Raw genomic sequence first — 16,425 nt, 5'->3', positions numbered from 1 at the left:
TCTCAAAAAACCCAGCCTATTGCCCTTACAAACGACCATTCCATCCCTAATGCCCATCTTTCCTGCAACTCCATGTTTAAATCCCTCCAATCATGTTTCCACCTCTGCCATAGCAACTAAACAACCCTAACCAACGTCACAAATGACATCCTTTGTGACTGTGACCATAGTGCATTATTTATCCTCATCCTATGTGGGCCTTTCTGCAGCCTTCGACGCAATGGACCATCCTCATCGAACGGTTCTCTGCTTTCCAGCTCCGTGGAACTACCCTCTCTTGGCTCCACTCTTACCTATTCAATCATACCCAAACCATTTTGAGCAATGGTCTTCTCTTTCTTCCCCCAGACCATTACCACTGAAGTACACAAAGGATGTATCATTAGCTCTCTCCTCTTCCTCATCTAGGTACTGGCCCATTGTGTTTGCGATTGAGTTGTAAGAGAAACTTTGGAAATGTACTCCTCAGAGCCACCGAGTGGCCAGAGCCTTCAGCAATGTACAAATGTATGAAAAAGGACAGGAAAAGACCAGCTGGTCCATCCAACCTGTCCCAATGTAATCACTGACCGAAAAATTGAACAGGAAATAGTAAATTGCAATGGTAAATATTCACAGAAAAGCATGACCAAAAATTATGAATATATATATATGTATGTGTATATATGTATGTATATATATGTATACACAGATTAGAGAGGTTCTCTGTCAGTTCTAATAGACAAATATATTACAAGCACCATAAATAAAATTCAACTTGTATGGCATAAATATGTCCAGTTTATTTTCTGTGAAATGGTTGCTGTAAAGGAAATTATCAAGTAAAATTTAATTTATGTTCTTGTGGGAAGATTAGGCTTGTGCTCTGTCGGTCTCCTGTCCTTGAAAGATAACTACATGTTTAGTTCAACCAATGAATCATAAAAAATGTATTTAAAATTGTCATGTATTATTTATTTTCAAGAAAAATATACTTGTAGTGGCTCTACAGTGTATGCATCTACACAGTATAAACAAAATTCCTATATTAGAGGTCCAAAATAATTTCTGCCTACTACAATAAATTCATATACCAATTATAAATGGGGCAGCAACATTGACTGTGCTTTATATGTGGTAGTGCATAATTATATGGTTATTAAATATAGGCTGACAAATCAGTGACAAAAGTTTACAATAAAAAACTTTCATGAACCATTTATATTTAGAAGTCTTTTTCATGACTGAAAAAATAGTTGTAACAATATTCTATATATATCTTGAGTGAATGCTATTAGCATACACCTAAAGCTAGGTAGCAATAGGGGTAATAATAAACAGAGTGTGACAGGAAGGGACAGAGTGTATACACATAAGACAACATTAAAAGCTCTATATCTGAATGCACGCAGCATTCGTAACAAGATAGATGAGTTGACGGCACAAGTAGAAATAAATGGGTATGATCTGATTGCCATTCCAGAGAAGTAGTTGCAAGGTGACCAAGGATGGGAACTAAATATTCAGGGGTATTTGCCATTTCGTAAGGATAGGCAGAACGGAAAAGGAGGTGGGGTAGCTCTGTTAATAATGGATGAGATCAGTGCAGTAGTGAGAAATGATATTAGCACAGAAGATCAAGATGTACAATCAGTACGGGTGGAGATAAGAAATAATAAGGGGTAGGAAGTCACTGGTGGGAGTGGTCTACAGACCCCCAAACAGTAGCCACACTGTAGGACAGAGTATAAATCAAGAAATAATAGAGGCTTGTAAGAAAGGTACGGCAATAATCATGGGCTATTTTAATCTTTATATAGATTGGCCAAATCAAATTGGCAAAGGTAGCCTGGAGGAAGAGTTCATAGAGTGCATGCGGGATGATTTCTTGGAACAATATGTTGTGGCACCAACCAAGGAGCAGACTATTTTAGATCTGGTAATGTGTAATTCGACTGGATTAATTAATGATCTCATAGTAAAGGATCATCTGGGGAAGAGTGATCATAGCATGGTAGAATTTCAAATTCAGTTTGAGGGTTAAGAAAGCTAGTTCACAAACTAGAGTCTTGAACTTAAATAAAGGTAATTACGAAGGTATGTGGGCAGAACTGGTTAAAGTGAACTGGGAAAATATATTAAAGTGTAAAACTGGAGAAAAACAGTGGCAAACATTTAAGGAGATATTGCATAACTTTCAGCAAAGATGTATTCCAGTGAAAAAGAAAGATTCCAAGAAAAGTATGAACCATCCTTGTCTAACTAAGGAAGTAAAGGATGGTATCACATTGAAAACAAAGGCATATAATGTTGCAACGAACAGTGGAAGGCCAGAGAATTGGGAAATATTTAGCAACCAGCAAAGGACGACTAAAAAAATGATAGTGAGAGAAGATAGCTTATGAGAGTAAACTAGCAAGAAATATAAAAACAGACAGTAAAAGCTTCTACAGGTATATAAAAAGGAAGCGAGTAGCTAAGGTAAATGTTTGTCCATTAGAGGATGAGACTGGGGAATTAATAATGGGAAACAGAGAAATGGCATAGACTTTGAACAAATATTTTGTATCGGTGTTCACGGTAGAAGACACTAAAAACATCCCAATGGTTGATAATCAAGGGGCTATTGCGGGCGGGTGGGGGTGGGCGGGGGGGAACTTAAAAGTACTAGGCAAACTAAATGGGACTAAAGGTGGACAGGTCCCCTGGACCTGATGGCCTGCATCCTGGGATCTTAAAAGAGGTAGTGGCGGAGATGGTGGATGCATTGGTTGTAATCTACCAAAGTTCCCTGGATTCTGGAGAGGTCCCAGTGGACTGGAGAACAGCAGATGTAATGCCCCTATTTAAGAAAGGAGGGAGACAAAGCAGGAAACTATAGACCAGTTAGCCTAACATCTGTCATTGGGAAAATGCTGGAGTCCATCGTGAAGGAAGTAGAAGGTAGACATTTAGAAAATCATAATGCAGTCAAGAAGAGTCGGCATGGTTTTCTGAAAGGGAAATCATGTTTCACAAATTTGCTGGAGGTTTTTGAGGATGTAATGAGCAGGGTGGATAAAGGGGAACCAGTAGATGCTGTGTATTTGGATTTCCAGAAAGCATTTGATAAGGTGCCATATAAAAGGTTACTGCCCAAGATAAGAGCTTATGCGGTTGGGGATAATATATTAGTGTGGATAGAGGATTGGCTAACTAACAGAAAGCAGAGAGTTGGGATAAATGGGTCATTTTCAGGTTGGCAAACTGTAACTAGTGGCATGCCACAGCAATCAGTGCTGGGACCTCAACTATTTACAATTTATATGAATGACTTGGATGAAGGGACCGAATGTAATGCAGCCACATTTGATGATGATACAAAGATAGGTGAGAAAGCAAGTTGTGAGGAGGAAGCAAAGAATCTACAAAGAGATATAGATAGGCTAAGTGAGTGGGCAAAAATTTGGCAGAGCGAGTATAATGTGGAAAAATGTGAGGTTATGCACTTTGGTCGGAAAAATAAAAAAGCTAATTATTATTTAAATAGGGAGTGATTACAAAATGCGGTGGTACAGAGGGATCTGGCGGTCCTTGTACATGAAACACAAAAAGTTAGCATGCAGGTACAGCAAGTAATTTAAAGGCAAATGGAATGTTGGCCTTTATTGCAAGGGGGATGGCGTATAAAAGTAGGGAAGTCCTGCTTCAACTGTTGGTAGGACTACACCTGGAGTACTGCATACAGTTTTGGTCTCCTTATTTAAGGAAGGATATACTTGCACTGGAGGCAGTTCAGAGGAGGTTGATTCCTAAGTTGAAGAGGTTGTCATATGAAGAAAGGTTGGGCCTATACTCATTGGAGTTTAGAAGACTTAGAGGTGATATTGAAACGTATAAGATTCTGAGGTGGCTTGACAGGGTAGATGCAGAGAGGATGTTTCCCCTCATGGGGGAATCCAGAAGTAGGGTGCCTAAGAAGTCAGAATAAGGGGTCGCCCATTTAAAATGGAAATGAGGAGGAATTTCCTCTCTGAGGGTCGTGAATCTTTGGAATTCTCTACCTCAGAGAGCTGTAGAGGCTGTGTCATTGAATGTCTTTAAGGTGGAGATAGATAGATTTTTGAAAGATAAGGGAGTCAAGAGTTATAGGGAGCGGGCGGTGAAGTGGAGTTGAGGCCAGGATCAGATCAACCAATGATCTTATTCAATGGCGGAGCAGGCTCGAGGGGCCAAATGGCCTACTCCTGCTCCTATTTCCTATGTTCTTATGTTCTAAGCTTCCGAACGGATGATTCACAATAGCTAATTTCATTTTTTTTACATTCAATTGTGACAAATTATCAAAACAATGTTACTTACAACTGTATAATAAAAATATATTTGAAATAAATGTAATAATCCTGGGATCTTCCAAGTTTGCTCGACTGCTCATTGGATAAACTTATCAAGTTATGAGGATAGCTATAAATCTAGTTAACTATACATATTGTTATAAAGAAAAAAAGGCAGCCGGTAGTATATTACAAACTTGAACACACTTAAGGGATAGAAAAGCAGAAAAACATCAGAAGCAAAGCTTGAATGGTTACGCTTTCAATCCCTTAAGAATGTATTAAAGCTGGAACATACTTCTAAATTATTAAACTTGTATATTTTTAAGAATACATACGGTTCAATTTATCTTTTTGAACTTTGCTTCAGAGTTTTGCCAAAGTGTATAACTGTTATTAATGCTCCTTTTATGGGCACTGGGTCTCTCCAGTGGTAGGACATCAGAGCATTTTACAAGATTAACATATTAAATTGAGATTATAATGGATTCCAAGTGACACCTACTTCAGCAAAGCAAATTGTTTTATGAATAAATACAGATCTATTTTACAACAATGTGTTACTCTTGGATGCAGTACACTATATAGTTAATAGTATCCCAACACTAACATCTCAATATGAACTCCTATTACGAACATATGAAAAATGACTGACAGGTAAAGACCATCAGGTCCATCGAGCCTGTCCTACACAATTGCGATACCTTGTGTACCACAAAATATACACTCCACCCCACCCAAAACCATGTGATCTCCCGGGAGAGGCAAAAAAACAGATTAAAAAACCCCAGGCCAATTTAGGAAAAAGAAAAATCTGGGACATTCCTCTCCGAGCCATCTAGGCGATCGAAACTAGTCCAGGAGATTACTCTGACCATTAAATTCCCTGCAGTACCTACTTTCTGTAAGAGTTCATCTCTGCCGCAGCCAGAAACAAATCGAGCTTTTGCTTGAAGGAATTCAGCGAGTCTGCATCCACATGAAAGGGCAGCTTGTTCCAGAGGTCGACTATTCTCTGGGAAAGGAACCACCTCCTAACATAGAAACATAGAAAATAGGTGCAAGAGCAGGCCATTCGGCCCTTTGAGCCTGCACCACCATTCAATAAGATCATGGCTGATCATTCACCTCAGTACCCCTTTCCTGCTTTCCCTTTAGCCGTAAGGGCTGTATCTAACTCCCTCTTGAATATATCCAGTGAACTGGCATCAACAACTTAACAACTCTGAGTGAAGAAGTTTCTCCTCATCTCAGTCCTAAATGGCCTACCCCTTATCCTTCGACTATGTCCCCTGGTTCTGGACTTCCCCAACATCGGGAACATTCTTCCTGCATCTAACCTGTCCAGTCCCGTCAGAATTTTATGTTTCTATGAGATCCCCTCTCATCCTTCTAAATTCCAGTGAATACAGGCCCAGTCGATTCAGTCTCTCCTCATATGTCAGTCCTGCCATCCCGGGAATCAGTCTGGTGAACCTTTGCTGCACTCCCTCAATAGCAAGAACGTCCTTCCTCAGATTAGGAGATCAAAACTGAACACAATATTCCAGGTGAGGCCTCACTAAGGCCCTGTATAACTGCAGTAAGACCTCCCTGCTCCTATACTCAAATCCCCTAGCTATGAAGGCCAACATACCATTTGCCTTCTTCACTACCTGCTGTACCTGCATGCCAACTTTCAATGACTGATGTACCATGACACCCAGGTCTCATTGCACCTCCCCTTTTCCTAATCTGCCGCCATTCAGATAATAATCTGCCTTCGGGTTTTTGCCACCAAAGTGGATAACCTCACATTTATCCACATTATACTGCATCTGCCATGCATTTGCCCACTCACCTAACCTGTCCAAGTCTCCCTGCAGCCTCTTAGCGTCCTCCTCACAGCTCACATCGCCACCCAGCTTGGTGTCATCTGCAAACTTGGAGATATTACACTCAATTCCTTCATCTAAATCACTAATGTATAGGCACCCCACTAGTCACTGCCTACCATTCTGAAAAGGACCCGTTTATCCCTACTCTCTGCTTTCTGTCTGCCAATCAGTTCTCTACCCATGTCAGAACATTACCCCCAATACCATGTGCTTTAATTTTGCACACCAATCTCTTGTGTGGGACCTTGCCAAAAGCCTTTTGAAGGTCCAAATATATCACATCCACTGGTTCTCCCTTGTCCACTCTACAGGTTACATCCTCAAAAAATTCTAGAAGATTTGCCAAGCATGATTTCCCTTTCATAAATCCATGCTGACTAGGACGATCCTGTCACTGCTTTCCAAATACGCTGCTATTTCATCTTTAATAATTAATTCCAACATTTTCCCCACTACTGATGTCAGGCTAACCGGTCTATAATTACCCGTTTTCTGTCTCCCTCCTTTTTTTAAAAGTGGTGTTACATTAGCTACCCTCCAATCCATAGGAAATGATCCAGAGTCGATAGACTGTTGGAAAATGATTACCAATGCATCCACTATTTCTAGGGCCACTTCCTTAAGTACTCTGGGATGCAGACTATCAGGCCCTGGGGATTTATTGGCCTTCAATGCCATCAATTTCCCTAACACAATTTCACGCCTAATAAGGATTTCCTTCAGTTTCTCCTTCTCACTAGACCCTCTGTCCCCTAGTATTTCCAGAAGGTTATTTGTATCTTCCTTCGTGAAGACAGAACTAAAGTATTTGTTCAACTGGTCTGCCATTTCTTTGTTCCCCATTATAAATTCATCTGAATCTGACTGCAAGGGACCTAAGTTTGTCTTCACTAATCTTTTTCTCTTCACATATCTATAGAAGCTTTTGCAGTCAGTTTTTATGTTCCAAGCAAGCTTCCTCTCATACTCTATTTCCCCCTCCTAATTAAACCCTTTGTCCTCCTCTGCTGAATTATAAAATTCTCCCAGTCCTCAGGTTTGCTGCTTTTACTGGCCAATTTATATGCCTCTTCCTTGGATTTAATACTATCCTTAATTTTCTTTGTTAGTCACGGTTGAGCCACCTTCCCCATTTTATTTTTACTCCAGACAGGGATGTACAATTGTTGAATAGTTTAATCATGCAAATAGTAGAGATTCCAACTATTAGAAGGATGCAGACGTTAGTCATTCATGTTCTATTTATAAGATGTTCTTAAGCCACTCATGGCTTTGCCAGTTATAAATTATGGAACTTTCACTCATAGAACCAATTGCTCATTCTACTTTCCCTCATTGTATCATGTCTGTCACATCAATAGGTGTGTTGCCAGTTTGACTCCGATAGCAGCACTCTCCTCTCTTACTCAGAAGATTGTGGCTTCGAGCCTCATTCCAGGATTTAATCTGGGCTGGCTCTCCAGTGTAGCCCTGAGGGAGTGTACTGCAGTGTTGAAGGTGCCGTTTTTCATAACATTAAACTGCCTGTTCTGATGATTTAGGTGGATGATAAATAATTATTTGAAGAGTGGGGACTTCTTCCCATGTCCTGGCTAACATTGCTCCCTTAACTAATACTACGAGAAACTAATCGTTCATCTCGTCTCATTATTTAGATGATCCTGCTGTGCACAAAATGCCAGCCACATTTGCCTATATTACAACAGTCACAATTCAAAGTAATTCATTCCATATAATCCATTTTGAGCCATTTATCAGCGATGACAAGAACTTCCTAAAAAGCCCTGTGCACTTCTTCGTAACCAATTCTTAAAACTTCACATATAGCAATACTTCAGCAGCTGCAGACTCGGTTTTGTGAGGCAGACTGCAAACCTATTTCTTGGCTTCCAATAATGCTCAAATGTTTGCAAAGGTACACAAGGTGACTCTCCTTCCAATTCTCATCCTCAAGAAAGAATGGAATTGGAACAGGCTGATTTGGCTCATCAGACCCACTCCCTGCACATACCTTATGATGGATTCTACCTCACTCATTTGCCCCTCAGGAGATTTCTAAAAAAAAAAGTAATCAAGCAAAACTTCAGAATGTTTTTCATCCTCCCCGCTGCCCTTCTGACTAATAATCCCGGCTTGGTTGCTCTCAAGGAAGACATTTTTTCTGTCCCTGAAGTTCAGGAACTATCATGCTCATGGAACATGTGATTATCTGCATCTGCTTTTATCCCAACTAGGAAGTCTATAAAAAGAGCAATTCAAGGATTGTGAGATGGAAGTTATCACTGAGGCACAGAATTATAAAAAAGTAACTATTGAACAAATTAATGAACTTGTGTTTATATACAGCCTTTCACCTCAGGAAGTCCAAATCTGCAATGTAGTCACTGTTATATCAGTAAAACATAACAGAGGACAAAACTTTATAATACAAAATATCAAGATTCCACCTCTATGGGGAGGACATTTTAGATGAGATTAACTTAATATGGCAGGTCAAGGTTGTTGTGTATGCATAATGTATGTACTGTAACAGACCACTGTATCATCACACTGTATACACAATACTTGTATCACCAGAGGGTGCTACTGGTGGAGACGTAAGGGTCACCTGTACACTGCAGGTAACCAAGTATAAAAGGGAGCTCACCTCACTGCATTTGGACTCAGGGAGTTACAATAAATGGACTAAGATCTCAACAGTTCAAGTACAATACCTTACCTCGTGGAGTCATTACTAGAGTGCTTACATATATAACAACTGGCGACGCGATTATGAATTTCCATGTGCAACATGGCTAACCTAAGCAAATTTCAACAATTCGCTGATGGAGAAGTTTGGGATGCCTTTGTGGAAAGGCTCGAACACTTTTTCATCGCAAACAACCTGGCTGGAGACACACCGACCTCGCTGGCTGATAAGCTCAGAACTATCCTGCTCAGCAGTTGTGGGCCCACTGTCTATGGCCTTGTCAGGGACCTGCTAGCCCCAGAGAAGACGACAACTAAAACGTATGCGGAGCTCGTAACAATAATACAGGAACAGCATCCTCACAGCCAGACACTGGTTTTACACCCATCGGCGGCCCGAAGGCCAAGAAATCGCAAAATATGCTGCAGACCTGAGATGATTGGCTGCACCGTGTGATTTTGGCGACCACCTCACCGAAGCACTGAGGGACATCTTTGTTATTGGAATCGGCCACGAGGTCCTCCTGCACAAGCTGCTCTCTGCGGACACCATGGTCACCCTGCAGAAGGCAATTAAAGTGAGCTAGGCATTCATGATTTCAGCCTGTGATTCCAAGAGGATGATGACTCACCCCCAGGACTCTAACCCGACAAGTACAGTGAACTGAAGGGCGCCTTTCAGAGGCAAGACTGCTACCTCGAGTCCTGCAACCCTGAGTCCGCCAAATGGGGCCAACCAGCTAGCCTTATGCTGGCACTGTGGAGGAAATCACAGGGCCCACCAGTGCCGATACAGAGACTATACTTGCAAAGGCTGTAACACTAAAGGCCATCTCCAGTGAATGTGTAGAAGAAATTTTACTCACCGAGTCGCTGAAGAGTTGGCCGATCACCCGGGCTCCAGCGCTGATGAAGACAAAGAGAAAGTCCAGGAGGCAGCTCAGCCACTGGAAGAGGTGTACGGAGTGTTTATCTGCTCCACCGAGAGTTCTCCGTTGAAAATGGAAGTAGAAATAAACGGTGTTCCAGTCTCGATGGAGGTCGACACAGCGGCGAGCCAATTGCTGATGAATCAGACTGCCTTCGAGAAACTCTGGGACAATCCCGCCGCACAACCTAAAATGCTCCCGATCCAGGTGAAGCTGTGCACCTACACAAACGACACCATCCCAGTCGTTGGCAGTGTGGATGTCCAGGTGTCCCATGGCGGCGCGATGCACAAGCTACCTTTGTGGATTGTCGCTGGTGATGGTCCAACGCTGCTGGGAAGAAGATGGATGAAACAAATCCAAATCTGTTGGAGCTGGGAAAGCCTCCAGGCCCCAGCGATCGACGTTCTATGCCGCCCCAAATTTGGATCCATCACAGCACCTGAAGAACCTGCCATCCAACTCGACTGCGTGGAGATGACATAGACCGCACAACTCAACGGCGAGATGAACTAACCCAAATGACCAGACCTCACCTTCGGGCTCAAGTGGCAGGACTCTGAAAGATGATGATCGGCGCGAAAGGTAAATTCCTGGCTTCAGTGGCAGAACCTGGGGAGAAAACGATCACCACAGCCTACCTCGTGGAGAGAAAGAAGATGGCGCCTGCACCACGAGGTGAAGCACTTGAAATCAAGATGGCTGCGACCAGACTACGAGGGGCAGCGTTGAGGGAGCAACACGTGATGTCGAGCAGCGAACCGGATTGGGGTAAAGATTGCAAGGCCCTTTTAAAGGAGACCGGCGACCCAGCACAATTAAAGGGACAGTTCCACTTTTTGTACAGCGATGCCGGTGACACTAATGAAAAAGATGTAATTAACAAATGCAAATATCTAAATGTACTGTTGAACAGCAATGCTGGTGATACTAATGAAAAAGCTGTAATTAACAAATGCAGGTATCTAAATGTAACCTTGCACAGAGATGCTGATAGTACACAGGAAAGTGCTGTAATTGACACATGCGAATTTGTAAAGACAACAAACAATGTCGAGTCGGCTGATTTGAGGTCGGAGTCAATGTATCATGAATGCTAATGATGAAATGATATGTGATGCCGGGTTCTACCTGCATGCTGACAAAGCTAAGGGCCACCTCCCGTGGGAAACACCCAGGTCCAGCGGGCTAACCGATCATGTAGCCTGCTCCTCTGGGACCAATGTGATAAGCCAGGGAGTACGGCCACACACACACTGGGAGCATACCCACTGCAGGGCCAGCGATCAATGGACAGCACAGGCACCACCACTGGCACCCTGTCCCAGATCGACCCTACCCCACTGGCCACCAGGGCCAGCACCGGGAGCAGGAGGCCAGCACCCTCCGGCCCTCCCGACAGGACCTGGGATGACCAGGCTTCCACCACCGCTGAAGGGCAACAGGGAGATCCTGCAGCCCTCAAAGGAGGACAGGGAAACCACACATTCCGGTGGCTCTGCCCACCACTAAGCAACGGCAAAGACCATGAGACACAGCCAGGTGAGCAATCCAAGCCCACCCAGCTGCAAGGGGGCACAGTCCGGTTAAAGGGACGATGTTCAAATTTATCTTGACATTTGTGCTGTCAGTGTTCTACAGCATTGAGGTGCTGCAAACACTGACAATGACTGCATAGGGCTGCACCCAATTTCTTCCATGACTCCAGGGAGTCACAGCACGCAGGAAGGTTCTCTTCCTTTCCAATGGGCAAAAGAGACCTCCCCAGTAGACGTAAACCATCTGGTTGCACATTGTACAGGAGGGCACAAGCAGGGATATGGTCAGGAGGACCTGGGTACAGTGGTACAAATGTTTCAATGATCTCAGTAGATCATGAAATGTTAGTAAAAATTCACACTCATCTTCATTTGGCTGTGCCTTTCATCACATCCTCATCACTCTGCCTTCCCTATCCTACTCCTGCACATCCTTACACCAATTTACCTTGCATCTCCACCCATCCCTCTCTTTCTCCATCTACATTATCACATTCCCATCTCACTAGCCACCCCTCACACCCACCCTCATCCTAGTGCAATCATACCAGCTAGCTATACACAAGGGTAACCACTTTGGTGCTTTATCCAGTGTTCATGTAAAGTTTCTGTTAATGTGCTGTCTTTATTTTCAACACTTTGGCCCCAAGTTTCCACATGATTTGCTCCTGATTTTTAGGAGCAACTGGTGGAGAACGGAGTATCTTAGAAATCGGAATTCTCCACATTTAAGTTTTCTGCAGTTCTAGTCAGGTAGAACAGTTTCACTTTTGAACAGAATTTTGTTTTCAAAAGGGGGCGTGTCCGGCCACTGACTCCTGATTTGAAAGTTTCCACAGTGAAAATGTACTCCAAACTAACTTAGAATGGAGCAAGTGAAGATTTTTGTAGGCTTGAAAAAAACCTTGTCTACACATTAAAAAATCAGGCGCAGGTTACAAATTAGGCGTCGGGAACGAGGTGGGGGGGTGGGGGGGGGAAGGGAAGTCATTAAATTCTACAATAAATCCTTAATTATACTTATACAAATATTATACAAATAAATCCAACCTGAATAAAAATTTATAAGCAAAGAAAAGATTAAATAAACCATGTTCCTATCTGTGTGTGAGTGCTTCAGGCAGCGGTTTGCCGTCGGGACTGACCGATGGCAGGTGGAGGCAGGGAGAAGGCTGCAGGAAGCCTCATTACTTGAGGCAGCCGTTCCCGACGGCAGCGAGGGGGAGGCAGGGAGAAGGCTGCAGGAAGCCTCAGTGCTTGAGGCAGCCGTTTGCCGTCGGGCCCGACGGACGGCAGGGGGAGAAAGCTGCAAGAAGCCTCAGTGCTGATCATGGAAGGGCAATGTGGTTTTATTAAAAAATTTTAAAAATTGAACAGCTACAAAGAATTTGAATAGTCTCAAACAAGTGCATGTGTCCCGTTTATCACAGTCTATCTTTAATTACAGAATGCACTCCCTCACCCTCACACACAGAAATATCAAGAAAATTAAAATGCAAGCCTTTGCAAGGGTTCAATAAACAAACTTTCACTTTTTCTGCAGCACTTTTTAAAATGGCCGAGTGCCAATGTTTTCTTCAGACTGCGCGTGCGCGAACGCTCCAACGCGCACGCACAGGGTTGCCGGCACGAAAAATACTCATTTAAATTGTACCCGTCCCCTCCTACTTACAAAATCAGCGCGAGTGGTAGGCTCCGCCCCCTGGGCGCCGCGCCAAGCAGACATCGAGCTGCAAAGCGCTCGAGAATAGCGCGTTATTTTCCAGGCGCCGTTTTCGGCGCGAAAAACGGGTGCCCAGCTCGGAGGGGCGCCTGTTTTGCCGCGTGTGGAAACTTGGGGCCTTTGTGTTCTTGGATAGATTTGTGTGCACCTTTGGAAGTGGCTTAGTGAGATGCAGTGAATGGTGAGACATAACAGTACCCCGCATTGGTGATGAGTGTGAAAGGAATGGCTTGGACATTGTAGGGATGCTTTAAGGTGTTGGTGTGGGGTGGTGCCAACCTGGCGCATCATGTGGCTGCCAGGGTGCATAGCGTCAAGTGAAGTAAATCTGGCCATGGTGAGCCCATCCCCAGCCTCCTGTGCGTCAATGTGGTCAGGTGTTGATGCCTTCTGTCCTGTGCAACATCAGGTGAGTGCGGAGAATGTTGGTGATGCTAGTGTTCCTGGTTCTGCTGGTGTTAGGGCTGATCGTGGTCAGATTCTGAGGACCAAGGTGAAACAGTATAAACGGTACCCATGCTGATGGAATAGATCAGGTAAAGTTGAGATGACAAAAGCAAGCTGTCAATAGTGAGAGAGGTTTTTCCAATGAAGTGACACTAGGTAGAGAGTTTGCTCCAAACACTTGCAGCCTGCATAAAGCTCAATCTGTCTTCCAAATGGAGTAAGCAACAGCTCCTCAGCTGGGAAAGTGAACAGCTGTGAGGTGGGAGCTTTTATAGCAGATTTCAAGCTGTCAAGTAATCAGCTCATTCAGTGGCAATTCAACTTCTGCCTCAGCTTAACAGACGTGATCCCCGAGCAGCAGGGCGAGCAGTTAAAGAGAAAAGGTAAGGTAAAATGTATTCTTAATGATCTGTCAACAAGGCAATAATCAGCTAAATTGGGTCTCCCGCCACTGTGTGTCAGATCTGCTCAGTGCTGGCCGACCTGACATTTGGAAAGGCGTGTGACAGGTCCCAACCCGCTGTCAAAAAAACACTTTCCCATCTGACCCGCCATCGATCCTGTCCGCTCACCCACCGGAAAATTCTGGCCAATCATTCTACAACCAGCCTTCTCACCCATGGATGGTTAAACAAAAACTTGGAAAGAAATAAGTTTGTTTTGTACATTTTATTCTGTTTTATAATGTATAATTTAGAAAGTATAGCAGTATCACAATGTTATGATTTAAAAAAAAAACAAGCTAATTAGGACTAATTAGCCTACTTCACCATATTCATTTTCGTCTATTCTGCAAGTTTATTAAGTTATTCCTTAATAAACATGGGACACTGGCATCAGTATTGGGACAGGAAGGAGTTGTACCGCTGGGACGAGCTTGACCTGAACTGGAGTGGGAGCAGTGTCCTAGCAGAAAGGATGAATAGGGTTGTCGATCGGACTTTAAACTAGTAAGATGGGGGAAGGAATCTGGTGAAAATAACATAAATCTGAAGATAAAAGAAATAGGAGATGAGAGTAAAGGTCAGACTAAGGTAAGGAACAAGGATAGCATAAACCGTCAGGGAACAAATACAGTTATAAAACAGAAGTATAAAGGGACTGAAAAATAAAGTAACAGGAACAACCATTAAAGACAAATTAAATTTCCTGTACAGCATTGTACACAGGGAGCAAGTAGCAGAATGGATATATAAACAGAAAATGCTGGAAATACTCAGCAGGTGAGGCAGCATCTTTGGAGAGAGAAACCGAGTTAACGTATCATGTCGGTGACCTTTCAGCAGAATGGATAGCATACTGACTAGAAAACAGAGAGTAGGGGTTAAATATAGTTACTCAAACTGGCAAAAGGTGGAAAGTGGTGTTCCCCAACGATGGATGCTGGGACCACTGTTGTTCACAATTTACATAAACGGTTTGGACTCGGGAATTGGAAGTAATATTTCAGAATTTGTGGATGACGCCAATTTGGGGGTATAGTTAACACCGAGGAGGACTGCAACAAAACAGAAGAATACCTTAATAAACTTGTAGAATGGGCATGTAATTGGCAAATGAACTTCAATATAGTTAAGTGCAAGGTAATACATTTTGGTAGGAAGAATGAGGGGGCCATACACTCCTTGGAAAATAAGTGTCTAAATGGGATAGAGGAGCAGAGGGATCTGGGGGTACAGATACACAAATCACTAAAAGTAGCGATGCAGGGTGATAAAGACATTAAAAAAGCAAATAAAGCACTCGAGTTATTTCTAGAGGATTAGAAATGAAAAGCAGAGCAGTTGTGTTAAACTTGTATATAACCTTGTTAGACCACAATTGGAGTGCTGTGAACAGTTATAGTCTCCGAGGCCCTAGATAAGGTGCAAAAATTATTTACTCGTATGAGGCCAGAACTAAGAGGTTATACCTAGCAGGAAAGATTGAACAGGCTGGGGCTCTTCTCTCTAGAAAAGAGAAGACTGAGGAGTGGCCTAATAGAGGTCTTTAAGATTATGAAAGGGTTTGATAGGATAGATGTAGAAAATATGTTTCCACTTCAGGCGGAGGTATTGGAACCAGGGCCCATAAATATCAGAGAGTCACTAATAACTCCAGTAGGGAATTCAGGAGAAACTTCTTTACCCGAGAGTGCTTAGAATGTGGAACTTGCTACCACAAGGAGCAGTTGTGGTGACTAATGCAGATGCATTTATGGGGAAGTTAGTTTAGCACATGAGGGAAAAGTAATAGGAATTAAAGAAAGGATATGTTGATAGGGTTAGATGAGGAAGGATGGGAGGAGGCTTGTGTGTGGAGCATAACCAATGCCATAGATCTGTTGGGCCGAATGGCCTGTTTCTGTGCTGTAAATACCGGGTCAAAAATTGGGGCCTCGCCGTGTGCGTACGATATGCGCATGCACCCAAAGAAGTCTCGCGAATGCCGGTTCTCGACGCACAATGCGCATGCGCCGAGAACCGGCTTTTGCGATCTGTCATTTTGACAGATCGCACACATCCCAGGGAGAAGGACATCCGCGAGGCAGAGATTGGACTATTTGCCAACTCTTGCCCAACGAATGTCCTTCAAATTCTTACGCCTGGTAAAAGCAGACATATAGCCTACTTTTAGCAGCATAAGAGTTTTAAAATAGAGAAACATTTAATTTAATCACTAATTTTTATATTAAAAACCCTGTCCATTAAGGTAAATTTATTTTTAATCCTATTAAAACACTTGAAAAAAAATTATTTTTAAAATATTTTTTTCTAAAACTTAATTACATCCAATTTCAATTAATTTTAAATATGTGAGGTGTTTTTTTTATTTGTTGTTATGTTTCTTGTTTTTGCGGGGTTTTCTCGTTGATAATGGGAGTTCGTACAAACGGAGTTCCCATTATTATCAATGAGAATACCAGATGTTCATTGGTGGTCCGGGACCCAC

The 16,425-nt window shown here is 42.9% G+C and overlaps 1 protein-coding gene across 1 annotated transcript in view; it reads left to right on the top strand.

The window, feature by feature from the left end:
- The window catches only part of LOC139259133 (diacylglycerol kinase beta), an 805,220-nt gene that overhangs the window by 409,523 nt on the left and 379,272 nt on the right, over window positions 1-16,425 (top strand). The gene's annotated exons all lie outside the window — the stretch shown is intronic.

This window comes from Pristiophorus japonicus, chromosome 3, assembly GCF_044704955.1.
Source record: "Pristiophorus japonicus isolate sPriJap1 chromosome 3, sPriJap1.hap1, whole genome shotgun sequence".
Taxonomy (NCBI): Eukaryota; Metazoa; Chordata; class Chondrichthyes; family Pristiophoridae; genus Pristiophorus; species Pristiophorus japonicus.
This window is presented reverse-complemented; position numbering and strand designations above follow the sequence as displayed.